Genomic DNA, 27,678 nt, shown 5'->3' on the forward strand with positions numbered 1-27,678 from the left:
GAACTTTATATGACAAATTAATAGGTGGTCTTTCAAAGTTGCTGCAGCTGAAAAAATCCATCCCTCTGAAGTCAGCTTGGTAATGAGCCTCTTTAAAGGTAGCTGAGCTGATCATGGGAAGCATATATTATGTTGCAGGTTGTTTTTAAAGCCCCTCCAGTTTAGTAATGCCCGCCAGAATTGATGTCCTTCCTTTAAGAACCCAGCAGCACTTCTGTGCTACAAGGAATACATAGCTACTCATCATCAGCCAACACTTGGGTCACCAGATGATAAATTATTTTGGCCACTGCATTTCATAAAGACCAGTCAAGCACCGCCCTTTGTCTTCCACACAGCAGGCACTTACTAAATTCCTGTTGTTACTTCTTTCCACTCAGATATAAAGGAGTTGTGGTCTGCATCAGTGAAAGGAGTACCTAAACCAATGAAATCATCAATCCCTGTTACATTAAAGTAACTATGTACATAAATATTAGCAGTACTTATGGTATTTAAATTCAGGAATGAGATCAAGATCTTAGTAGGATCTAGAAAATTTTATTCCCTGTCTTTTGTAATTTGGGTTTAAGGCCTATCTTAAATTATAGAAAGTAGTCAATGGTAACAGTGGAAAAGCAGAAGCGGAAAGCAATGAGCATACTCCATTTTAGTCAAGGAGCACTGGATTGGGAATCAAGGGATCTATATTCTAATCTTGAGTCTGTCACTCACCACCTGCATGGCCTTGTGTCAATCACCTAAGTTCTCTGGGCCTTAGTCTCTTTATCTGTGAAATGAAGAGTTTATACTGGACCAGTGGTCAAACTGGGAGTCTGCAGCCTTACCTTTGGGGGGTCATGGATTGACCCTTGTGGAACCATAGATTGACCCCAAAGGGTGTGTTATCAACCATTGGGGGAGGGGGAGGGGAGTTACCTCCTGCTCTCCCTTTAGTAGCCAGTTATGAGGTCATCTTCACACTTCACTTTCCCTCGCTCCACATTTTCCAGTCGTTTGCCAAATCAGTTCAACCTCCACCTCGGTCTACCACCAATGTCAGACCTTCTTCCCTTCCCTCACACCTGTACTATTGCAGTGAGCACCTTTCTCTGCCTCCAGCCTCCCTGTCTGCGCACAGCTGCAGAAGTGATTCCCCTAAAGCGCCTATTTGACTGTGGTCATTTACCTACTCAGTAAACTCCAGTGTCTCTCTGTTGACTCTGAAATCAAACACTGTTTCATCTTTATCTTACACTTTTGTATTTCTGTTTTTATATAAGTTTTATAAAGTGTATGATTATAAGTATAGTAGTACATAGATATAATTTATAAATAAATATACGTATATTGGGGTGCATTCTCTTTTTTTGCTGATAGGGGTGCACGACCAAAAAATTTGGAATCCACTGGACTAGATAAGCTCTCAGGTCCCTTCCAGCTCTAACATCCTATTTTATGGCAAAGTGAACATAGAAGGAGTGGCCACGAACCCTAAGGGAGTTGCTTTTCTTGTTCAGTTCTGGCACAGCAGGTGACCCAGGCTCCTGACGCAGAAAGAATAGTTCATTTCCTCTCTTCTCTGGAGCAAGCTTCATTGAAAGGTAAACTCATTAAGTACTAATTGGTACCCAAGTGTTGGCTGGTACAGTGCCCTGTGCATAGTAGGCTCTTAATAAATGTCTTTTGAATTGAATTAAATTGAATTAAATTGGCTTTAGGGGAAAAAAACCTGAAACTTGGGCAAATGCAAAAATAGTTGGCAGAGGCAGCATTCGGCATTCAGGCTGAGAAAAATGATGATCCTAAAATCAAAAGTCCTTCATTAAATACTGATTTCAACCTGGAAAACAGGGAAAGTCATGAAATCCCTCTAACTGCTTTTTGATTAATTGTTCTATTGATGACTATTTAATTCAGTCCTACTGCAAGCTCAAGGAAAGCATGATGGCTCCTCCTAAGCTTTTGTTGTAGCCTGGTATTACTTCTCCAAGGTACCCCCTGCTAGAGAGCCACAAATAATCAGTTTTCTCCTCTATAAAGCTGGGAAGTTGGAGTAGATAATCTCTGTCAGCCCTATAAAATTCTGCTGTCTGATATATGATGTTAGTTAGTCATTTCTGATCAATGAGTGGAAGGGAGAGAAAGAGAGAAGAAATGACCTAGATTATTGATGTTACTAGTAATACTCTAGGCATTAGTAGCAATCAGCTTAGTATGGGTCAACCCTCCCTACCCCCCCATCTCAAACTGCCTCCTTGGAAGCCAGCTTTTATTGAGGTCAAACTACAGTTTGTAAATTGAATCATTAAGCCATGGTTGTGTAAGTGTGCATGTGAAATACATATTTATAATGCTAAGAAAATACAAAATACAAGATATACTTTGGGACTTAAGGAGACCCAGTAGGATAAAGTAGGAGGGGCTGTTTGGGGTTGGCATGAGAAATCCCTTCATATTTTCATAATGTATTTTTTTGTTTTATGCGATTCTCTATTTCTGGAGTGTCCTTCCCTTCACTCTCTCTACCTGTTGAAATCTTGTACATTCCTCAAGGCCCAACTCAGTTGCCAGTTTATGAACACGTTATGTTGAAAAGAATTTTCCTTTTCTCTAAACTTGTTTATTCATGGCTTGGGTGGGCTCATATCATTTTACACTATTTGTGTATATATCATCTCCTCTACTATATTGTAAACTTCTTAAGAGTAGGAACTGCATCTTTTCATCTTTGTATTCCCTCCCCCTAGGACCTAGGACAGTATAGTAGTAGCATATGCTAATCTTATCTCCTTACCCCAATTATACACCATTAGAGAGCAAGGACCATGTATCACACTTCTCTTATATTCCCCATATAACCTAGCACAGGGCTGGGCATTCAGTAAATACTTATTGACTGATTGGTTAGTTAAAAACAAAATAAAAGTTGGGAGTTTGTCATGAGAATCTGAGGCACCAAGAAGCTTAGTAATTAGTGTCTTTCCACTGGAAAAAAGAGAAAGCTTGCTCAGTCATGTGTTTGCTGAATTCATTCTTTGTTCTTGCATAGTAGATGTGCACCTTAAGGTCAGCATATGGGCATTTGACCATGATTCATCTTTAGCTTCTAACACTCTAGAAACAAATGTTAACAGCCTGAACATAATTACATTTGTTTTGGGTCTCAAATGGTGAGTTTGACAGTTGTTGGTTTCAAACCATAATGCCCAGGTTGGGGTGGCTAGTTTGCTAAGAATGAAAATAATTCACATTTATATAGTACATTAAGGTATACAAAGCACTTTCTCTTTCAAAAATTCCATTTGCATTTGGAAATTGCACCATCTTAGTTTGGTCCACATAGGGTCATCCCATTTCAACTTGAATTCACTCCTGAATACCTGCCCTCCATTCCAAGTTCAACTACATAGACGTTGTATAGGAACAAAAAATATCCTTCATTCAACTGGCTGAACTATAGGGCCTTGTTCTCACCCACCCTTCTTGCCCTAATTGAAGAACTTGGACAAGAGTCCCTTATGAAACTACCCTAGAAGTTAGATTTGACATGCAATTCCAGGTCAAATTTCTCAGACAAAGAAGTTTAATACAATCTGTATTCCAAAGACTTTTATTTCAGTCTGGAGCTGGAGTTCTTAACCTTTTTTTGGGGGTATGGACTCCTATGGCAGTCTAGTGGAACCTTTTGGCCCCTTTTTAGAATAATGATTTTAAGTACAGAAAATAAAATACAGAGAATTAAACAGGAAACCCAGTTATATTGAAATATAGTTATGAAAAATATGTATTTTTAAAACCACAAGTTAATGGACCCCAGGTTGAGAACCCTTGAAGGTTGATTTCATGTTGGTGACATACTTATAGGTACCAAAGAATATGTTGAGTGACTTTGTCTCTTTTCCACTTCTCTGTCAAGATGCATAAATACCTCCACATTCCTTGGACCATTTTAAAGTCCCTACTTTAGACAATTTGAAATTTTTGACAACATCTTGAACAAAACTGAGTTGATAGAATGTTATTGCTGAAAGAGAAATTAGAGATCATCTAGCCTAATCCATATTACAGATGAGGGAACTGAGGCCCACAGTGGTGAAGTGGTTTGATAAAGACCACAGAGCTAATTTAATAGCAAAGCTAGACCTTGAGAAGATCATAGACTTAAAGCTTCAAGAGAAATTAGAGACCATTCATTCAAGTTCAAAGGGGTTCATTCAATCCCTTCCTTTTACAGATGAGGATACTAAGACCCACAGAGGTCTAGTGAATTGCCCAAGGTCACATAGGGAGTAAATGGCCAATTTGAACCCAAACCCTAAACTTTTCCACTGTACCATACCAGGTCTCCTGACTTATGGTACAATATTCTTTCTCCCATACTAGGCTACCTCCCCTGCACTATACCGAAGTGAGTTTATAAACAAGTTTGGGTGTTTGGGAATAGAGGGGAAACCAAGGAAAAAACATGGATCTTCCATCTCTCCTCCTCCCTTCACTCCTCCTTCCTGTCTGCCAGTAAAACATGCTCATCTCTGTAGTGCTTAAAGTGCCTTGCATTGATCTTTTACTCCCTCTGACTATCTTCCCATGTCTCTCCCCCCCTTTGTAGCTAAACTCCTTTGCATAAGTTGTTTGTAGTCATGGCTGACGCTTCATCATTACACGTCTCCTGAACTTAGTTCAGTGACTCTCATTCCCACCACTCTACTCAGGTGACTCACTCAAATGGTCACTTGTTCCTAATCCCCAAATACAGTGACTTTTCTTAATCTTTGACCTCTGCAGTATTTTGTACTACTGAATATCCTCTACTCCTAGAGTTTGTCACTTCCCTTAATTTCTTTTTTCTTCTATATTTCATTAATGACTTTTGTTTTTTAGACCACGGACATTTCCTGATTCTGTCTCTCACTGCTCCACCATAAAAGCCTCCGTTGTCCAAAGAAAAACATTTAAACAGAGTCTTATCTGATTACAAATACATCAGATACCTATAGTCACGTATGTCTCTAATAATAGGCTCCCTTGATTTCTGAGGCATATTTTCTAAACATCACTATTTTTGACATTGGCACCATGATTTACCCATTCTGCCTTGTTGGAAATGTTAGGACTTCTTCTCTTCCCTACTTATTTCCAATTGATAACAAAGTCCTTTCAAGCCTTACCCTCATGACATCCAATTAGTCAAGAATCGTGTTTAAACACCTGCTCTGTGCCAAGCATTGCGCTGGGAATATAAAGCAAAAAGGAGGCATTCCCGTTTCTCTGTTCTCACTTTTACTGCCTTGGTACTGGTTCTCTCTAGCACCTGCCTGGACTATTAGAATACCCTTCTTTATAAAAAAATTTTTTTTTGAAATTCATTATTTATTTTTAACATTCATTTTTAAAAAGATTTTGATTACTGAATTCTCTCCCTTACTCCTGCCCCTCCCCCACCTATTGAAAAAGCAAGAAATGTGATGTCAGTTATACATTTGAAATCATGCAAAATATACTTTCCATATTAGCCATGTTGTAAAAAATAGGTAAAAAAAAATAAAGTGAAAAAATTATGCTTCAATCTGCCCTCAGACTCCATTAGTTCTTTCTTTGGAAATGGATCTCATTTTTCATACATCCTTTGGAATTGTCTTGGATCGTTGTATTGCTGCGAATAGCTAAGTCATTCACAGCTGATCATCTTACAATATTGCTGTTACTTTGTAACCAGTACATTTCACCTTGCATCAACCCATGCAAGTCTTTCTAGGTTTTTCTGAGAGCATATAGCACAATAGAATTTCATCACCATCATGTGCCACATTTTCAGCCATTTTGATGGGCATCCCCTCAATTTCCAATTCTTTGCCACTACAAAAAGAGCTGCTATAAATAGGTCCTTCTCCTTTTTCTTTGATCTCCTTGAGATACAGACCTAGTAATGGTATTGCTGGTTCAAAGTTTTTTTGGCCTCTGGGCATAGTTCCAAATTATTCTTCCCAATGGTTGGATCAGTTCACAGCTCCACCTACAATTTTTCCACATCTCCTCCAACATTTGTCATTTTCCTTCTCTGTCATAATAACCAATCTGATGGGTATGAAGTGGTACTTCTGAGTTGTTTTAATTTGCATTTCTCTAATCAGTAGTGACTTAGAACATTTTTTTTACATGACTATAGATAGCTTTGATTTCTTCTCCTAAAAACTGCCTGTTTATATTCTTTAACCATTTATCAGTTGGGAAATGACTCTTTTTTTTAATAAATTTGACTCAATTCTCTATATATTTGAGAAATGAGGCCTTTATCAGAGAAACTTGCTGTAAAAATTGTCCAGCTTTCTGCTCTCCTTCTAGTCTTTGCTACATTGGATTTTTTTGTGCAAAACCTTTTTAATGTAATATATTCAAAATTATTAGAATACCCTTCCAACAGTTCTTCCTCTCATTAGTCTTCCTTCAACCCATCCTTTATACCACTACTCCCAAATCATCCCAGTCCGTAATTACCATTCTCCCCTCGAACTTCCTGCAGCAGTTTATTTGTACTTCTCCAGGAGAGCTCTTATATCTTGTGTAGTATTTATGTATCTTATGTAGTATTCTACAAATAGTAAGCACTCAGCAAATGTTGAAATGAATTGAAACATTCTCACCTTGGTAATTCAGCTACAAACCCACTGTTTTGTTTCCTAAAGATGCTACAGTGTTATCTGTTCCCAGAGATTGTCTCCTCCCTCTTAATTGGTTTCTCCCATGCAGGTATTCCTGGTATTCATTTCCCCCAAGCTCTTATTTTATTGTTGAGACCTGTGTGTCACTGCTGTACTGACATCATTGAGAGCCACAGGAAAGTATCCAGATACATAATGATAGGGTATAGGAGTGCATAGTAAGATACTTTCAAAAGGTGATTTTAGTCATGATGGTTATAGAGTAAGAGGGGAAAAGTATGACTGGTGATGTTTCTATATAGCTGTTATGTGTTAAGAAATTTAGCCCATTAATAGAGTATTTTCTATTCTCCCCCTTTTCTTAAGAAAATAAATTTTATTGTTATCTTTTGTCTTTACATTACTCTTTTTTTCTAATATATACACTTCCTGATACTCCCACAAGCCCCACTACCACCAAAAAAACCCAATCCTTTATAATAGAATAAAAAAGAGGAAGAAAGCAGTTATAATCAGTCAGCTAGCATTTATTAATCACCTAGTGTGTGCCACACTTTGTGCTAAGCACTGAAGATACAAATAAAGGCAAAAAACAGTTCCTACATTCAAGGGGCACACAGTCAACAAGAGACACAGTGAACAAATAAGCTACGAATAGAATAGATTGAAAGTAGTCTAGAGGAAAGGCACTAAGACTAAGGAGCATTGGGAAGGGTGTCTTGCTAAAGGTGGGACTTTAGCTGAGATTTTTAAAAAGACATGAAAGTTAAGAGGTGGAGGTGAGAAAGAGAGAGTGTTCTGGGCATGGGGGACAGCCAGGAAAAATGCTCAGAGTCTGGAGATGGCATATTCTCCACCAGCGTCACTAGATTGAAGAGTGCATGGAGGGGAGGAAAGTATAAAAGACTAGAAAGGTGGGAGATGCCCCACCCCCCACACACACACACAATATATGCAGTGTTTCACATCCATAAGCTCCCTGCCTCTACAAAGAATTGTATGTGTGTGTCAAAAAGGTGCGTTCTCATATTGCTTCATTGGAACCAAGTTTGGTTATTATAATTTCAAAAGAATTCGGTTTTGATACTATCCATTCTTAAAAGTACCCTGCTTGCCATCTTTCAGAGATAAAGTAAGACTGTGTGTGTGTGTACACATCTAGAAAGATAGAAGCACTCTGTAAATATATTGATGCTTTGAAGAATCTATGACCTCGTTAGTGTAAATACTCCATCCCCTGGTTTAGGTCACATCCCCTCAGGGTCAGTTCACCCTGTGTGGTTCTTATCCACATTCTTCCATAAATCCTTTCTTGATGATCTTATTACACTGAAGGCCTTCCTCTTTTTCTTTGAGAATCTCAGGAATTCCAGTGTGTCACTAAAACTATCTACCTAATTTGTGCCTCAAATTCTCGCTACATGCCTGGCCTAACACAATTTCAGGTCATGTCTAGACAAAATAATGTCTTCTCTGTTGCTTCTTTTACATTTCTTTTATATACATCATCTTTATTGACATATTAAAGCCTACTTATGCCCACTCTGCTTTTTTATTGCCTTTTCTGTTATTTATAATTTTAATTCTTCAGAAATCATTGTGTTAAATAATTCATAGCTATATAGCATCATGGAAAGACTACAGGTGTTAAAGAGTTGTTGGCTTTCGTAGCAGAAGGCTGTTAGGGATCATCAAAAACATTTACATTTCCTGAAATGTAATACAGCCTGATCACCTCCTAATGAAATCCTAGGCCCAGCTCATTATCCATGTGTATGATCTCTCCACGTTACACATATTGATGAACTAATTTGACAGGCATGTCATAATCTGGGCAGTATTCATTTTTCATCCATTTTGGTTTTGTATTGTTAGTCTGATCTTTTTCTTATTACTCGGGATTTCTCCAAGGAGATAGGTCTTCTGGGACTCATAGGAATGTGTATGATGTGAGTAAAAACATTTGAAGAACCTACTGATGGGAAATCCATCCCTTTTGGACCTTAGACAAGGCATTTTCCATGACACTGGTGAACAATTGAACAAAAATGTATCTCCAGGTTTAGGATTTTCTTGTTCCCATTAGTCAGCAGATCACTGATCAAAATATTCTCCAGTCATGTCTGTCATGGAGTCTTATGTTATTTGATGCACACATAAGAGACATGTTGTCCCAGGAAAGCCTTGATGGCTCATTTTTATTCAGATATGTTAAACAGTTTCTGAAACTCAATAAATGGTTAATAAAATTATATTTTTCACACACTTGTGACAGAAAATCATCTACATGAGCCTGCTTCTTCCCAAATCATGTTTTCATCAAGGATTCTTTTGATGCATACATAAACCATTCTTATGAAAGATTTTATAAAGATGAATATGCTAGCATGTGGATCAATAGTTGCTAATGGGTTTTTCTTTCTTTTCCCTTTTTTTGTTTTTGTAAAATCACCATCTGATCTTTTTCAATCTTTTGAGATCTTTGTAAATAGCTGAAACAAATGACATTTTAAAACATAATTCTAGGAATACTTGAAAGTTGCTGTTCTTTTGGAATATTGATAGTCTGTAGAGAAATATTAGTTTCTTTTGAAAAGGAACTGCTATTTCTTTAATCTTTCCTGAAAATATGTAATTGGCTTAGTTTGAAAGAGTGGGACTTACATAAACCCTCCTGTTTTCAGAGAAGAGTTTGGTATATTCCCTTCACTGAGAATAACTAACTGTAGACAAGAGCTAATCTTTATTTCTATTCCCCACCCCCCCATGATTTCTCAGCCATACTTAACCTATATCCTTTTGGGAGACAGTATCATTCTATTGACATCAGTGTTTCAAAAGAAGAAAATTTCGAACTGTGGAGCTACATACTGCATGGTAGTCAATGGATAAATATAACATTTTTCTTTCTCTTCAAAAATGTGCTTTTTTTCCTCTGAAAGATTATATTTTGAATGTACTTGGAGTTACTGTTTTGCTTGGTATTGGTACAGCAGTAGAATTTAATGAACTGTGATATGCAGCAGAGAAGCTAAGCAACAAAGTAAATGAGCGATGGCTTAGGCTTTAGACAAAGGCTAGAACATCCCTACCTGGCACCTTCATTCCATCTGAGCATTTGAAGGTATTGCTATTGGTGTCACATTTGGTTGGATGCACACCGAGACTGAGAACAACTTAATCTACCAGCATTCATGATCCTAACTAATGAAGCACAAATGCTTTATGTAATTGTTCTTTTTACATTGTCCATAATGTTGTGACCTTTTGCAAAGGAAAGAGAATGGTTTGTCTCTTTAAGTATTTGAGGAACTTTAAGAGCATTCTTTCCAATCATTGAAACTGAGCTTCCCACTGATAATGACTTGTCAGCTAATTGACCTATCAGGGCTATGCATTTCAGAGCTGTTGATCATCACAGTCTGGGGTTTGGTGGGTTTGGGTTTGGAGTTTTGTTTTGGTTTTTTTTTTTTTGGTTGTCTTTTATAAGACTTTGACTCCATGAAAGTATTAAATAATTAAAGGAAATTAGTTCTATCCTACTTGTTCTGGAAGGCTGACAACATTGGTTGACATTAATTAACAACATTTGGTGAGAGCTTATGTAGAAACTTTATCTTGCTTTTAAAAAAAAAGGCAAATTTACTCTGGATGCAGGATTAACTCTTGGGTTGAAGTTACTTATTATAGCCTCATAAGCATGGACTAAGTCTTAACCTGTTTAACTTTAAGCCTAGTAAAGGCTAGGCACATTATAGGTGCTTAGCAGATGTTAATGAATGAATGAATGAGTGAGTGAATGAATGAATGAATGTGACTTCATCTGAGCACTACACCAAAGATACTGAGTAAATCTACAGATACATTGCAGCACTTTCTAATCCACTTCAAAGTGCATTTATAACTTTCCTATTTTCTGACTTACTGTAGCTATGGTCATAGTTTCCCCAAAGGCACAATCCAGACCACAAATACTAATCTTTGTTATTTTCCCTGTTAGCGGATGGGAAAACAGTTTGAATTTTCTTTGTCTCCAGCCTCCGATTTGGTCTTTCCTAGAGCAATACTTTGTTAACTAATATTGGAAGCAGGAAGCTGGTTTTCATCTGTGTCTTCTACAGGGCAATCATCTTGCATTAAATAGAGCCAATGAGAGGATGTCAGTGAGAATGACTTCATTTCTTTTTCATTCCTTTCTAATCTATACCACAGACCTTACCTTCTTCATAACAGAGGTGAAGGGCAAGGACAAGGATTTATGGAGAGAAAAGTAGGATGCTTATTACAATCAATGCATTTGGATTTTTTTTTTGCAGCAGCAGTATTTTAAGAGACAGGAAGAGCATAAAGTAAAAATTGGGGAGATCACTATAAAAGAGATTATAGTTCTTAAGTCTTCTTTATCTCTGATTTGTAGATTGTCTCCAGCCAATTGACTGAGCACATTGGTCAGTAAGGAGTGGCTGATTTTTCCTAAGCAGTCATAATAACATTATTTTTATACTCTTCTCTGTATTGTGGAAAATATTGCAATAAAGGGGGAAAGTGTCCCCTTAATCAGGAAAGTTCTGGATTCCAGTTCCACTTCTGACATATCCAAATTGTGTGATCCTGCAAAGATCACTTAATGTCTCAGTGCCCACGGGGCAGAATAGTAATCTAAATAGGTAGAGCTTCTTTACCAGTAGTTCCCTATTCCAATGAACTCCTGTGATGGTCCCATCCTATCCTGGAAAAACACTTAAGATCCTTTAGAGTCTGAGCATGGTTGTCTCTGTCTAATTTTAAACAGAATAACAAATGCTGGCCTATGTGAAAACAAATACTTGAATCTTTTTTGGCTTCTCAGGCTCTTCAGAGCCAAAGGTAGGTTATATCCTGTCCTAATTGACTATACTATTTTGCTTTTTATATTCAGCCCAAGAGCATGCAACTGTTCCTTTTGCATCACTAACAGACATTTTAAAAGTATAACACTTCAGTTAATTTTGAATACCTTCAATTTCATGTTTTGGTAGGGATGGCTGCCTGATATCCGAATGAATGGGGGAAAAAAGCATTTATTTAAGAGGCTTCTATGTTCTGGGTCCTGTGGACATCTATATCAGCTTACCTATTGGCCAATGAGCATTTTCCACATGTAAGATAATACATTTCTTTTTGAAGAAGAAAATACTAGTTGCTAGTTGACAATGAATTATGATCTGTGTCTTCAAATGTAGCTAAAGAGACCAATATAAGAACATCAGTCCCTTCCACACAGAGGCAAGGAAAGTGTATGCTATGATTTGTGACTGCAGACATTACCTGAGGAATCTGCCCTTGTTTGCAACAGGGTCTCTTAGATTGCAGGAAGCCTGGAAGATCATTCCATTCCTTATATCTGCATGAACTGAAGGAAATTAATAAATTGAGCTATAGTTTATCCTATTTTAGTTTCAGTAAATGTAAAGTATATTGCTATTCAACAGCTAAATTTAGCAGGCATTTATTAAGTGGCTACTATGTGCAAGGCATTGTGCTAAACCCTGGGAATTAAAAAATAAGAAATAATAACAGCCATTTCCTTCAAATAGCTTACAGTTAAATGAGGAGAGTGTGACATTTGGACAAATAAGTGTCATACAAGGCAAAATTTGAAAAAGCAAAAATAAAGTCTATGCAGAGTGCTATAAGAAAGTTGAAGAAAGAAAGATCACTTTTACCTGGAATAGATCAAACAAGGCTCCATGAAGGGAATGGCCCTGGAATAGGTTTTTGAAAGAAGAGAAACTATTTCCAGAAGTTAAAGTCATTGTTACAGATTTTAATCATTTTAAGCATCTAGTGGCGCCTTATCAAGGAACATCTTCAGTCTTAACTTGGGTACCTGCCCAGAATTGAGGGTGTTTAACATGGATAAAGTAGGCTAACTTTGTTGTGGACTTACTTTAGGGGTCTGGGAATTTCTGAATTAGACTCTAAGCATTCATAAGCAACTTTTAGGAGAACTTCCTTTTTATCTTCCTCAACAAACCTATAGGGCTATTCATAGAAATAGGTGAGTGCAGGAGCTCTGTATCTTAGCATCATACAAGAAATGAATGCATGTAAGAGGGGCTAAATTTCAAGGAAATGTTGATAATGTGAACAGATTTTTCCACTGGAATAGATCCATTTCCCAAATGAGTGAAATGACCTTTTTTAAGCAGGGAATTCCAACTTCTCTTTTGCTACAACTGTGCACTACAGACCTGTATCTGAGGTATATTACATGTCTTACCTGTGTTTTGTGAGACTAACTCTTCATTTGTTTGTTTCCCAATCATCATTACAAAATAACTAGGCATCAGTATGTTATCCCTCACCAGCTCTGATGTTGTGAGCCCGTCTTAGATGTGGGTCATGGGCACCTGTCATGAATGGATGCACTGCTGTCCATTTCAAGAAAATCTGTGTAGTAAATACTACACATTGTTTTCAAAGCTGTTCGGCAAGGCAGTCTTATTATTCCTAACTGATTCCTCACCTCACTCTCTTCAGTGGCTGTTCCAAACCTCCTTTCTCACTTCAGGCCTATTCACCCTATCCTTTACCTGTACTCTTTCAGCTGGAGAACGCCCATATATTTCAACAACAACCAAATGTTTGCCAGGAGCTCCTTCTTCTCTCTTCCTCTTGATCTCACATGCCCCTGACACTATTTCCTACTACTTCCTCCTTTACTATAGTGTCTGATCGAAGAAGTTGCCTTTCTGCTTAACAAAGCCACACTCTATTTGTACCCTTAATCCCATCCCCTCCTGCCTTATAGCGGCTTGTGCCTACCACCATCACTATCTACCAGTTCCTTCCTAGCTGGCTACATATATGCCCTAAATCTCTCCCATCTGTAAAACAAACAAACAAAAACCCCAAAGCCAAACCCTTTCATTAGATCCTATCATGTGTACTGGCTACCATCCTCTTTCTTTACTACCCTTCTCAGCTAAACTTGAAAAAGCCACCTAAGTTAGGTGACTTCACTTTCAAACCCTCTGCAATATGGCTGCTGACCTCTTCATTAAAATGAAACTACTCTCTTCTAAGTTACTGGTGTTCTCTTAACTTCCAAATACAACAGCTTTTTTTGAAATCTAATTCTTTGTATACGTGACACTGTCAGTTACCTCCTGGATACTCTCTGGGTTTTTCTGCTGTTCTCTCTTCATTCTCCTGTTTATCTACTGTCTCCTTTCTAGTCTCTCTTGCTGGATCTTTATCCATATCATGCCCATTAACTATGGGTAACCTAAGGTTGTGTCCTGGTCCCTCATTTCTTCTCCGCCTCCCACATTCTTATTGGTGAGCTCATCAGCTCTGGTGGTTTCAGTTAGCATCTCTATGGAGAACACTCTCAGATCTAGCTATTCACATCCAGGCTTTCTTGAGTTCCAGCTCTACATCACCACCTTCCTATTGGACATTTCAAACTTGATGTCTCATACTTGTTTCCAGAACTAAGCTCCTCTTCCCCCCTACCCCTAAACCACTCTTCTTCTTCTACAATTCATTATTGCAGAGGGTAACACCACTCTTATATTCACCCAGATTCCCCACCTCAGTGTTATCTTTGATTTCTCTCATAATTTCTTTCTCTATTTCTCTTGCATTTGTTCCCTTCTCATGCTCAACCATCAGCCTAGTTTAGGTCTTAATGAATTCTAGACTGGATTATTAAAATAGTCTCTCTGGTCCTTAGCTATGGAAAACAGGGTGTCTCATAACAGTATCTTGACAATATGAAAGGAGGTAAATGGTAGAAGTGATCCAGGGTTGGTATTTGGCAAGGTGTGAAAGGCTATGAGATAAGGGAATTCAAGATTCCAGAATACAGCACAAGATAGAGTTGAATTGGTTCACCAAAGGATTGAGACTGGGAAAGAAGGATAGCGTAACCAAAGTAATGGACTCTAGTCCATAAGAAAGATTGAAGATAAGGATAAAGAATAGGTTTAGGAAGAGCAAGACATATTAAGAGATGGAAAGATTACAGATTATGATCAAATAAAAGAAACTCAGAGTTCTTAAACATAGAATTGGAACACTTATGGGAAATAGCAAAACCGAGGGTATGACCATCCCTGTGTGTAGCAGGTGGAATGATGGATCAGCTCATGGGAGGTGAGAGGATTAAAGAAATGGGGAGTTAAAGTATTTGAGGGAATATTAACATCTCTGTTGAAATCCCCTAGAATGAAAGTATTGGGAGAGGGAGACTGTGGGCCAGGCACTGAACTTATTAAAGAAAGAAGAGAAATGTCCCGGGATTGGAAGATTGCAGGTACTAGAATCTTGATTGGATTATAAATTTGGATTGTATGATGGCAAAGGAAGAGTCTGGAATTGGCATTGGGGGTATAGAGAGATTAAGTGACTTGTCTGGGATAATACTGTTAGTTGGAACTTAAATTCACGTCTTCAGACATGATCAGGGTTATTCCTGTTCACCATCTCATCTATCATCTTATGTCCTATTACATATACTCCAGGGAACCCCAACTTCTTTGTCATATTTTTTTCCACATCTGATTCTTTTTGATCAATAGGCCACGGTGATAGGGTCAGGACATTTTTGGTACTGTCCTCTTCCCCCCACCAAAAAAAATAAACAGCCTGGGTGGGAGAAGGAATGTAGAAATAGTTCTGCCCCATATTCTTTGCCTGCACCTGCGTGGATTTTTTTTGCCCTTGTCACAATAATAGCAGACCTGATTATCTCACATGATTTGTTCCCTACTACCTATGATGTTGTGGTATCCACTAATTCCATGTTGTTGATGTTTTCAATATTTATTCCGTTATTTAGCTGGGGATTGAAGTTATACTGGGTTGTCAGAAGAGTACAGGAAATATGTCTATTTGTATGGTTCTCTAAGAGAAGAAAATTTACTTTCCCAAAGGCTCTCACTGTCTTAGAGGCACTTATAGAGGATTGGATTGCCCAGTAATTCTGTAGGCAATGGAGATCCATGGAAGGCCTTTGAATAGAGAGGTGATAAAAATGTATATTTTTTGGAAAAGGTATGATTCTTTTTAGGAAAGAGTTTGTGTCTCTGAATTGTAGGGCAGAGGCCAAATTATAAAATCCAGAAATCTGCTATTGCAAAAAAAGTCATTCAAAGGTAGGCAGCCTGATGATGTGAAAAGTACACTGATTTGAAATCAAAAGGCCTGGGTTGGAGGACCAGCTCTTCCATGTACCAGCTTTCTGAACCTGGATCAGTCATGTCCTCTCTGTGGGTGTCAGTTTCCTCACTTATAAACCTCAATGATTTCTAAGGTCCCCTATCTAATCTAATCATCACTAGTACTTTTCCTTCACCTGATCAACAGGATTTCCCAAGTGGGTATAAGGCGGACCAGGAAAAAGAGTTGTGTGGGTGGCAGCAGGGTACAAGGTGATCCCCTGGAGTGCTCCAGTAGCTATTCCTGGCCCTGATGTAACTTATTCATATTTGACACAATTGGGTTTGGGGTTTTTTGGGGTGAAGATGAAAAACTTAAGTTTTAGTTTAATAGTTTTCTGGTAATCCCTAATGCCTATCCTTATGGTTTTCTTAAAACTTCAGAGTAATGATAATGATGATGGCATGGCATGCAAACTTTCCTCTGTTTACACGGCTAGAAGACAGATAAATAGAAGTTAGCTAGAAGCCACACAAATTAGTTTCCTGCCCAAGCAACCAGGCCAAACCTAAAAGAAATCAGGCTGCATATAAGAAATCAAACTAAAACAGAATTGGAAAACATGACCCAGAATACTGGCATTGCACTCCTTCAGATTACAGTTTTGTACCTCAGAGAAAACCGAGGCATAGGGTCATAGAAGAGAAAGGGACCTCAGAGGCTGTCTGCTGAAACTCCCCCATTTCACAGGTCAGAAAACCAAAGCTCAGGGAGGGTAAGCAACTGAGGTCACCAAGTGAAGTCGGTATTAAATGGCAGAGACAGGATTTGAACCCCTATCCTCTGACTCTCAAGGCAGTGCTGTTTCCATGGTACTTTGCGGCTCCCCGTACTAATCCAACCCTTTCATTTTACAAAGAAGTAAAGTGAGGCATACAAGTAAAATGATTTGCCAAAGCATCATCACTCAGATATTACAACTTTTAATGAATGTGCATTTTTTCACAGTTAACTTTTTTTATCTCAGCTCTAGTTAATTTGTTTGTGCAAAACTTTTTAAATTTTATGTAATCAAAATTGTCCATTTTTTTCCCCTCTGTCATCCCCCTGTTTTGTCATGAATTATCTATAGATCTGAAAGGTAATTTCTTCTGATTTTTTAAAAAATTTATTTTTGTTTTTAGTTTTCAACATTTGCTTTTAAAAGATTTTGAGTTCTAAATTTTTCCCCGCTCCCTCCACTTTCCCCTCCCCAAGTATAGGTTATACATGTATGAAACCTATTTCCACATTAGTCAGAACATGCATTTTTAATAGCCAAAAGTCTGGTGTGACTCTCCCTAGAATAGAGAAGTAACACAATGTTAGAATTGTAAGGGGGCTTAGTATAGACATCACCAGTTCTGGGCTGTGTTAGGTAGACACAACTGTATACATGGGGATAGACTGAGTACATAAAGACAGATTAACAACAGAATATTTGAGAGTATTCTAACCTGGGACATTGTAACAAAGAATTGATGATTTTCCAAACTTACACAAAAAAATCCCACAGTGATAGAACCTGCCCCCTTAAACCATGGTTGTCCTCATTATGAAAAACAGCTTGAAAACCAACGAAATTCTCTTTGTTGTTATCTGTTTGTCCTTTCTTTAGAGTCAAAGGTAAGTTGGGTAGGTGTAGGGTCACCTTTTGTTCCAGGTCAGTTGTCACAAAACAATAAGAAATCAAAGAGAGACACGGTGAGTTTTGTGGGATTTGGGCTCACTTTTATTCTCAGCATCTCCTTAAACTCTGCCTTAGCTGATTCTGCATCAAAACATGAAAACTCATGGACAAAAACCTTTTCAGAAATTTGAAGATGATGGCAGTTTCATTCTGTGTGTGATGTATTCCCTTGCAGGGCCATTTCCTGGTCAGGGTGGCATCCCACATGAGGTCAGCTTAGCAGGCTGACAAAGAGAGGCCTGACACTGTTCCTCATATGAAGCCCTCATCCAATTGATGTGACACATGTAAGAGACAACACAGGCAAAAGAAGGCATCCCTGATAATTTGTTTCAAATGAGGTTTTAATAGAGATGCCTTTTTAAATAGTAAGCAGCAAAAAGATTCTCTTCTTTTAAGGGTATCCATTTATAGGACTCAGCTGTTGAAGCTCAAGGGTAGCATTAGGCTTAAGTTTAATCTTCTGTATACTGTAATTTACAACACTGAGTTAAAGTATCGTACATTCAACTATTTCAGTCATTTGCTGTGATAAATAGCTATTGCTCTTGGCAGAACAGAAAAGCCATTCTGCTTTCCATTTATGAATATTGAATTATTTCAAGCTGCTCTCAACTTTACCTTTTAAAGGGGAAATCCCTGATAATAACAATTCCTCATTGACCCCAAATATAATTTCCCTCTTCTGTTTACATGGCAAATCCTGGTCCAGAGAGTAGTTCTACAGAGCATGTGGGTTTCTGGTGAATATTTCAAAGAGGTTTTTTTTTTTTCCCTCAAAAGCTGCAAGTGCAAATTTTGCTTACATCTATATTTGGGGGCTGACTATAGTAAATTGATGAACCCACTAAGCACATGGCAGTGAGGGTCAAGGGACCACACTTTTTGAATATAGGTCAGTCTGATACTAGAAAGGAGTATGAGGAGGGAAGGGGGAATGGGTTACAAGTCCATTAGATTCTTGACAGTGGGGAAGTGATTTATAAGCAGGTGCACTGCACCTGATAACACCATATCCTCTCAACGATTTTCATGCTGAAATACAGGTCCAAAATGATCTGTCTCATTTTCACCCTGCTCAGAGAATCCTAAAATATTAAGACCAGAAGGGACTTCAACAATGATCACGTCTGATCTCATTTTACATGAGGAAACCAAGACCCAGAAAGGCTCAGTTATTTGCCCAGGTCACGTAGTTGGCTTCTGATAGAGCTGATGCTAGCACCCAGTTCTCCTTTCTTATGCATGTACCTTCTTTTCATCATACCATGCTTCCACTTCATTCTATCAGTCATTCCTATATAATCTATTTAAAAATTCCTGCAAAATTTTCTACCTTTCTCTAACACGGGGTTTTCTCCTTTAGGTGGAAGAAAAGTCATATAAAGCTCTTACCTGTGTCAACAAACATTAAGCTTTGTGCAAGACACTGTGGTATGTGCTGGGATAGCAGATGAGGGAGGTGAAATACGTAGTCCCTGCCCTCAAGAAGCTCACAATTTAGTAGAGAGGAGACATGAATAACTCTGGAATACATTAATATATGATTCAGTGCATAGGAGAAGTCAAAGTGACATGACAAATTTAAAAAGAAGGGATCTTTCTGTGGATGTTGGAGGTTGGGAGTCAGGGAAGACACCATGGAAGAGAACAAAGGGAAGGATTTCAACAGGCAGAGGTGTAGAGGGAGTCCATTCTACGTAGGGAGTAATGCTGTATACAACTGTTGGGAGTAGGAGAGAGCAAGACAAGATTAGGGGATAGCTAGTAATCTAGTTTGGCTGGGAGTTTCCAGCCTGGTAAGAGGAAGTGACACATACACAAATAGCTGTAATACAACGTACTACTTGATCATTCAATTCAACAAACATTTGTTACATACATACCTGCCATACTCAAGGCACCATGCTAGGATACAAAAATGTTTCTGCCATTGAATAAAGAGAACAGATGAGATGTAGGCAAATTACTATAATTCAAGTTAGGAGATAGGTAAGATGAAATGACCTTAGAGGTTCAGTCCAGAAACGGTTTCTCTCCCACCAACAAAAGAGTTTGGCTTCTCCAGACTCGATATCATGGATTAGCATCTGTTCCTCATAAACACTGGAAATGTCATTGGCATCTGATTGTCCATACATCATACTTTTCCAGCCCCAAGCACACCACCAGTGCCACTTTTCATCATGAAGATCTCTAAGGGAGAAAGATTTCTTCAGAGAAATAGCTAAGACTGTAGTTGTCAATAGTGCCTTAGTCAAAATAACTATTTCTAACTAGCACCCCCTAAACAAAAATACGTAATCATTTTTAAATGATGTACCCAATAGAGAAATGAATTTGCCGCTGGGAAGCTTCCTATGTTTGCTGGTCCTAATTCTAACATAGTCTTATATACATTATTAATAGTTCCTTCATTCTCATGCTTTCTCCTTCATATTGGATCCCAGCCCTTGTCAATAGCATTTTGAAAACCATTTCAAGTTCCATTATGGAGGAGCGATTAGATTATATGATCTGCCTTTTCATTTGCAGACTTGACGGTGATCAGAACCAAAGTTGTGGTCATTCAGCTGGTGCTGTAGCAGCTCAATGTATTCTGCATTAAAATAAATCAGGCCTGTATTCTGATTAGTCATTTAGTTGGATGAGAGAATTGTGCAGACCAGAAATTCTGAGTACGTATTTCATGCGTGTAAACCTACAAATGAAAATGGTTTTGGCAGTGCACTGAGCACTGAAGCTTCCTTTGCTTGTTAATATTCTAGGAGCACAAACATAGACACTAATACAATACAACTTTATTCTGCTGGCACCTCCCATTTCAAAGCTGCAGATAAGTTAAAGCAGAGGAAGATGAAAAGTAATCTGAGTACACGATGGTTTTCAGGGGACTGAGCAGAGAACTAGGATACAGGAGACCTGCCTACTTGGGACTCCCATTGCTGACCTTCTGTGATACTCTAAGTGTAGTTTCTGCCTCCCTTGATTTGTTCATCTGTAAAATGGACTTGGTGATGATTATAAGGTTGTAATGAGAAATGACTAATTTTAAGAACTTTGGCATACATGAAGTGCTATAAATATGCTTCACCACCACATGGAGAAGAAGAGGTTTTAGCCAAGATTTCTAATGAGGTAGAAGGACAAAGAACAGCAGTTACTGGCAGCAGGAGTGATAGAGGGGAATGCCATCAAAATGACAGAAATGAAATAGCCTGAAAAGAAAGAAGGGGCCAGTTGCTCTTAGATAGGGAGGATAACCAAGAGACCATCCATGGAGCAGGCTAAAGGAAAACTCTGGAATAATTAAAAACAAACGAGCAAAATTAAAAGTTTGGACATCTGGACTGGAGCCTGAAACAAGTAGGGAGCAGGTGGACTCAAATGAGGCTAGAGCATGATGATCTGCCTTTGTTTGAGACTCTAGGTTGAGTATCATCAGCTGAATTTCAGATCTCTAGAGCTTCCAAGGCAGAGAATACGGAGGAGATGGAAATCTTGAGTGGGCAGTTCAGGTGAGGGCACATTGCAAGTTGGGGAATTTACAAGGCAGATAGATGGTATACTTGTTTTGCCCAGAAAAGCTCTTCAGAGTCAACTGACTCTGGCTGGCAAAGATGAAGCCACAAATTAGTTTGGTTGAGGGGAGGAAAGAGTCAGAAAGGTACTAAGTAGACAGTTAATCAGAAGTGAACAGAATTCCAGGAAATTATTTGTATGGTCATCCACTGAAAAGAGTCATAGAGGATGAAGAGAGTAGGGAACAGCAGAAAAAGTCATTGAACCCTAGCCAGTGCCTACCTGTATCGTGTTGTGTTATACTGAAGCATGGGCAGCTGTCTTTCTGCAAAGTCAGCCCGAATTTTGTACTTGAATTTTAAGTGTCCTTAAATCTACTAGTAGAAAGAAGTGGCCATAGGTGGGAGTATGCTTGCCAAAATATGGCCTTAAAGCTCAATGAAGCAAGGGATCCTGGCAGGAAACATGGTACTTCCTGCATATGCGCAGAACCTGAACAGCTCCTTCAAAACCAGAAGCGATTTGTCATCTTTCTGAGACTTTTCCAGCACTGTCTCTGTCATAGACAGATAAATGAGGCTGCATAGCTGTGTCCAAAGACAGGACTGTCATCTCTCCAGTGAACGTCCATGGAACTGTCATTCCTCTGGGTACAAGGGACACAGCTGGGTGGGCCCAGCCTTAAAAACTCTGACTACTGCCAAAATCTTTTGTCCTGTGCCCTATTTATATGCATGAAATACTTTCTTAGAATCTCTGAGTGTACTGCTGATAGGTCTGTTTCTCATTTCAAAATCTTGAAGTGACTCATAAGCTTGAGAACTAGACATTTGATGTCTGTAGCTCCACAGACTGATACTAATCATAACAGTTTCTTAACAAAAGCCAGCATTATTGGACTTAACATGTTCAAGAGTTAGACTTCTTGTTCTAGAAAACTTTGGACCCAGCCCTTCAAGGAGGCGGGAATCCACATTTATTACATACTGCATACATCTTCAGACACTTTCTATGTATTGATCAGTAGAGCTGTTTTTTTCTCACTAAAAAATACTGTTTGTTATAAGAAATTACTTTCTGGGAGGGGGATGGGGAGAGATACTGGATAACTGTAATGATGAAAGAAACTGAAGATATCAATTAAAAATTTGTAAAAAGAGAAAAAAGAGGAAAAATAAAAAGAAAACTTTGGTTACAGACAGGAAGGAGGTTAGTTGTGCTAGTGAAACTGCTGCTTTTCAATGAAGAAGTCACTAGAGCCATTCATGGTTCAAATGATGCTGCTGTGTTTTTCTAACCAGCTTTCATTTCGGGTAGCTTACTGTCACATGACTACAAATGCCTGGATGTTCATAAGAATACAATGAGCAGAAAAAGCCTCCTGCCTGCCTGCAAAAATGTTCCCATTGATAAAATTACCATCAGTAAAATGTGTCTGATTCAGTGCTTAACACAGCAACTAGCACTTAGTAGGCTTTAATAAATGCTTATTGACTGATTATTGATTCAAATCATAGAATTAAAGACCCCAAAGTCATATATTTGAGCCCCAGATGGACACTTTAGCTTCGTTCTATTCTGTGGTAGTAGAAAATAATCTTAAATGTAGATCTATGGTTAAAAAACAAAAAAAATGAAAAATTAAAAAATAGACTTGGATGCAAGGTGCAATGTGCCACAGTGTGTGTAACATGGGATTTGATGTCAGAGGACATTATGGATCAGCCACTTGCTGCCTAGACAACTTTGGGCAAGTCATTTGAACTCTCTAGACCTCACTCAGTTCCTCCATTTATAAAAGATTAGATGACCTCTGAAGTTACTTCTAGGTCTAGGTCTTTGGGTCAGCCCATATTCAAAGTCATGTCAGTTCTCTAGGCCTGAGTTTCCTGATCTGTAAAAATGGGTGGATTGAAGTAGGTGGCCTCTGAGGTTCCTTGCAGCTCTGGTTCTTTGGTCCCCACCCTGGACAAACAGCTATTCTGTATCAACACTGTAAGTCAGTAAGTCATCCTAAGTAAGGCAGAACACCAGACAGCAGCATCGTAGAAAGATGGTGGATATTCTCACTTCCCCTTCCCAGTTTCATTTTCCTCATCTATAAAATGAGCCTTTTAGACAAGATGAGCTCTCCTAATACCCCTTCTAATTTTAGTGAGTCAGAATAGACCATTATTCTTACCTATAAAAAGAGGGAATTTCTAACATTTTCTAAAAGACTGTAAGTTTGATGCTACTGCGACACAAGATGAGAAATACCATATTTCCCCATGTATAAGATGCTCCCATGTCTTCTTTTTAAAAAAATTATTTGAAAAAGAAATGTATTACATAAAGTTATTGAACTCCATTTTTATTCATCTGCTCATAGCTTTCAGGCATCTTTTGGGCAAGTCTAGTGCATGTACACATGCTTAGTCCATTCTGTTTCATGAACCTGAAGCACCAATTGTGTCCTCCTTTGAAATCAGTAACGTCTTTTTCACAGCAATTCTTCTTGCCTCATGCTGAACTGTCTTTGTGGACATAGGAATTCCAATTGCTCTTTGCTCTTCACTCCACATCTTCAGTTCCCTCTCTAAATCAGGCCATTTTGCTGACTTGCCTCTCATGGCCTTATTCTGCCATGGCATTTTCAGTAGGGTTTCTTCTTCCTGTAGCCAGTCTCGGATTGTTTTCTTAGTTGAAGGAGGACCAAACTTACATTCAGCAGCATGATTTCCCTTCACTTTTGCAAACTGGATCACTTTTAACTTGAATTCAGCACTGTATGAAAATCTTTTCTGAGCCATTTCTGGGCAGAACGTGGCAAAACATAACCTAATATACCGGTAACAAATGCAAAACAATGAGCGAAAAGACAACAAGCACGAAAAGCGGGAAATGCAAGGAAAAAAATCTACAACAATGAGCACAAAAACAAGCGCGAAAAAGCGGGAAATGCAAGGGAAAAAATCTACAACCACCGTATAAGATGCACCCAGTTTTTAGACCCCAAATTTTTCAGAAATGGGTGTGTCTTATACATGGGGAAATATGGTATACAACTTTTTTACAAAGTCTTCAGAAAAAGTGATAGATTGTTGTAGTAGAAAGAACAGAGAGCCTAAGAGACTATCTGAGTTCAGTTCTCATTTTACCACTTTACTAGCCATATGACCATGGGAAGTCACTTAATATCTGTACCTTATCTGTAAGATGGGAGTAATATTTGCATTAACTATGCTGTAGGAGCATAAACTTAGAGGATGGACCTTAAAGGCCATCCATGTCAACCCTTTGATTTAGTAGATGAGGAAACTGATTCTAGAGCATTGAGTTAACTTGCCCATGTTCACTCAAGGGATAGGTGGAAGCTGGGGTTCGAATCCAACATCTTCTCTACCATAACCTTGAACGTTTTTTGCAAACCATAATACAAACATTCTTTATGAGTTGTAAGGCCCCCGTGTTCTCTAAATTAGTTATGGCAGTGAAAGAATGGTTTAACATGAACATTTTCCATTCACAGATAATTCCCAAATCCTAATAATAGCCTCCTTTGTTAGGAGCCAGCATGACACAGTGGGGAGAAACTGAGAGTCCCATTTGGAGTCAGGCAGCTAGTCAGATGGTACAATAGATAGAGCACCAGCCCTGGAGTCAGAAGGACTCAAGTTCAAATCTGGCCTCAGACACTGACCAGCAATGTGACCCTGGGCAAGTCACTTAACCCTGTTTGCCTCAGTTTTCTCATCTGTAAAATGAGCAAGAGAAGGAAATGAGAAACCACTCTAATAACCTTGCCAAGAAAACCCGAAACAGGGTCATGAAAAGTCGGACACAGCTGAAACAACCGCAAAACTAAATTTGAATCCAGGCTTTGCTACCTATGAAGACTCGGGCAAGTTACTTGATAGTTCCCAGTTTCCCCAAAATGAAGGAGTTGGATCAGATGACTTCCATTTCTAAATCTATGAACTTGTGATCCAATTAAAGCTAAGAAGTAGCAAAATTGACTGGTTTCTATCTGATTCCCTTTTATACTTTCCCTGTTCATGCTGTGGTGGTGATATTAGTAAGCAGTGAAATGACTGAAAGGGAGAGGAGAAGAGAAGTGAAGGGTTTGGATAATCAGTTCCTGTAAATAACTGACAGTTGACTACCTACTTCAGATTATGTGTATGCAAAAAAAGAAAAATATATACACATATTTCATGACATTTAATGAATGGAGAGGTAATATGCCTTGTTCATTAGTATATATACAGATCAATTACCAAAAGTGTAACTTTTGAAATAATCTCTAAATTTCATTCATGATGAAATGAAGTTAACAGCTTGATTTGCTTATACTTATAAAACTGAGCCAGCTGTATATATTCCCTCAAGCCCACACCTTTACTTTCGAGAGGTTACTGTTTAGAGCATGAACATTCTTGTGCTAAGGGTACAGCCCATTACTATACGTCATACATTTGAAAATATTTAAATGTAAATGGGGGCTTTTTTTTCTCCCTTGGATTTGCATCTTCAAATTGCTTTTCTATTTATTAGCTTTATAACAAAGTAAAGGAAGGTATTATTTGGGTTACGCAGGCCACAATATGACTTCTCCATGTTTAACCCTCTGGAGCCAGGACTTAAGTGCTAGCACTTCTTTTTCATTCCTTGGCAAGAGTAAAAATGCACTGGTTAACTTAGAAGTGTCTGACCTTGTCTCATAGAACTGGGATAGTAGGATTTTGTAAAAATTATGGGAAATTGTACAGATGGAAGAACAGACTGGATATGTTGCTCAAGATTGACTTCTTGATCTCTGATCTCTTTTTATAAACATGAGTGAATTAAGAGAATCAGATTATTGCCCACTTAATATGCTGCTTGCAGAGCAGTGAACAGCCAGTGCGTGTCTGTTGTAATTAGCACACCTTGCAGCATTTAGGCCAGATTGCATCTCCATACAGTGGAAGAATGTCCATTTAGCTGCTGAATAAGAAAGTATGAGACTTGACTTGACTTTTGGGGGAAAATGATGTGTAAGCACCAAGGGAGCAAGGGATGCATGTATGACATAAGGAGCACATCACAGAGTGTAGGTTCGTAAATTACAGTTGAAAAGACATTTAAAGGTCATTTAGTCCAATCTCTTCAATTTACAAATGAGGAAACCAAGGCTCAGAGAGGTTAAGTGACTTGTCTATGTTCACAGTAATTAGTAGAGCTGGGGCTTGAACCCAGATCCTCTGGCTCCAGATCCAGCCCTCCTTTCACTGTACCATGCCACTGCCGCCTTATATTGTATGCAAAAGTTTTTCACGTTGGCTCACTGTATTGTCTTGAAGTCCTTAGGTACTCTTGTCAGGATTGGATTGAAATTATCTCGCCTAAGAAAAGCTATACTCCATGGAAAGTCACTTGCTGTGCTTCCAAATGACATTTACATAGGGAAATGAGAATGTAATGAATTAGATGTTACTGTGGACCTTAGGCAAGGAGCCAAAACTTCAAAGCTAATCCTTTTCTGTCAGGATAGTCACCTACTTTCCAGAAATATAATTCCAGCCTTGGTGATGAGGTCATGCTGGAAGGAACAAAAGAGTTGGTCCGTTATGTCTAGAGGGAATCCTTCCAGAGGGAATGAACCTCCCACAAAGACAACTATCTTTGGCTAATCTGGCCTGCAGATTAACATAGTTGGGGGAGGTATATAGATATTTTTAAGGGGAGCACATAACTGTCTGTGATCACGTTGAATGGGTTTACAACAGTTGTTATCTCCCTCTCATGGGTGGGGATAATAGTGGTGGTAAACTAATCAAATTTGCAGATTATTTTAAACTGAGAAGGAGATCGTTCATAACTTGCATGACAAGAATTAGAAGAGTGATGTGGATGAATTGGGAGATGTATTAAGAGCTATGAAAGGAGATTCAATCATGACATGAAAAATGGTGCCTCTGGAAAGGATTAATCAAATTCCCCATTCTGGAGTGAGGGAACTCCAGGTAGGCAGCTATGGCCCTCTTTAATTACACATCCACCCTTCCCTGAACTGCTTTGCCTAATGGGAACTTTCAGGTGTGGAAGCAACTGGAATGGAGTTATAAAGGAAAGATGGGGAAATGGAATAAAAATTTAGGTTGGAAAAAACCATAAAGAAATACTTGGTGAACTAGCATTTAATCCAGGGGAAAACAAGGAGAGCAACCTGTAACACAGTTTACAAATACGACTTGCAAAAAGATCCGTGTTGTTGCTATTCACTGAAAACAGAGCCAGCAAAGTATCATTTTCCAAAGATGACAGCAAAATAAGGAGGGAAATGAGAAAATCCCCAGGAGTGGACCAAGACTAAGTGCATATCTTGGAAGTTTAAGGATCAGTTCCATCAGTTAGAGTACAAGGTGAGTAGCTAACTTACCCAATGTATTTATTCCCTCAATGAGGACACACGAGGGTGTTCCAGGGGTCCCATATACCATAGATGTTTTAGAATAGTCCCATTTTGAAATACTCTGTCCAATTCACAAATCGTCTAAATTTGGAATTCAGAAAATACAATAACTCATTATGGGGGATATTTTTTAAAAATATTACCTTAAGGATGTGATGATCTAGTTAGGGAGATAAATATGAAAAACGTCTAGAGAACAATTC

At 38.5% G+C, this 27,678-nt stretch overlaps 1 protein-coding gene across 3 annotated transcripts in view; it reads left to right on the plus strand.

Annotated features, from left to right (window-relative positions):
• Nucleotides 1-27,678, plus strand: part of ATXN7L1 (ataxin 7 like 1) — a 258,733-nt gene that overhangs the window by 92,069 nt on the left and 138,986 nt on the right. The gene's annotated exons all lie outside the window — the stretch shown is intronic.

This window comes from Trichosurus vulpecula, chromosome 5, assembly GCF_011100635.1.
Source record: "Trichosurus vulpecula isolate mTriVul1 chromosome 5, mTriVul1.pri, whole genome shotgun sequence".
NCBI lineage: Eukaryota > Metazoa > Chordata > Mammalia > Diprotodontia > Phalangeridae > Trichosurus > Trichosurus vulpecula.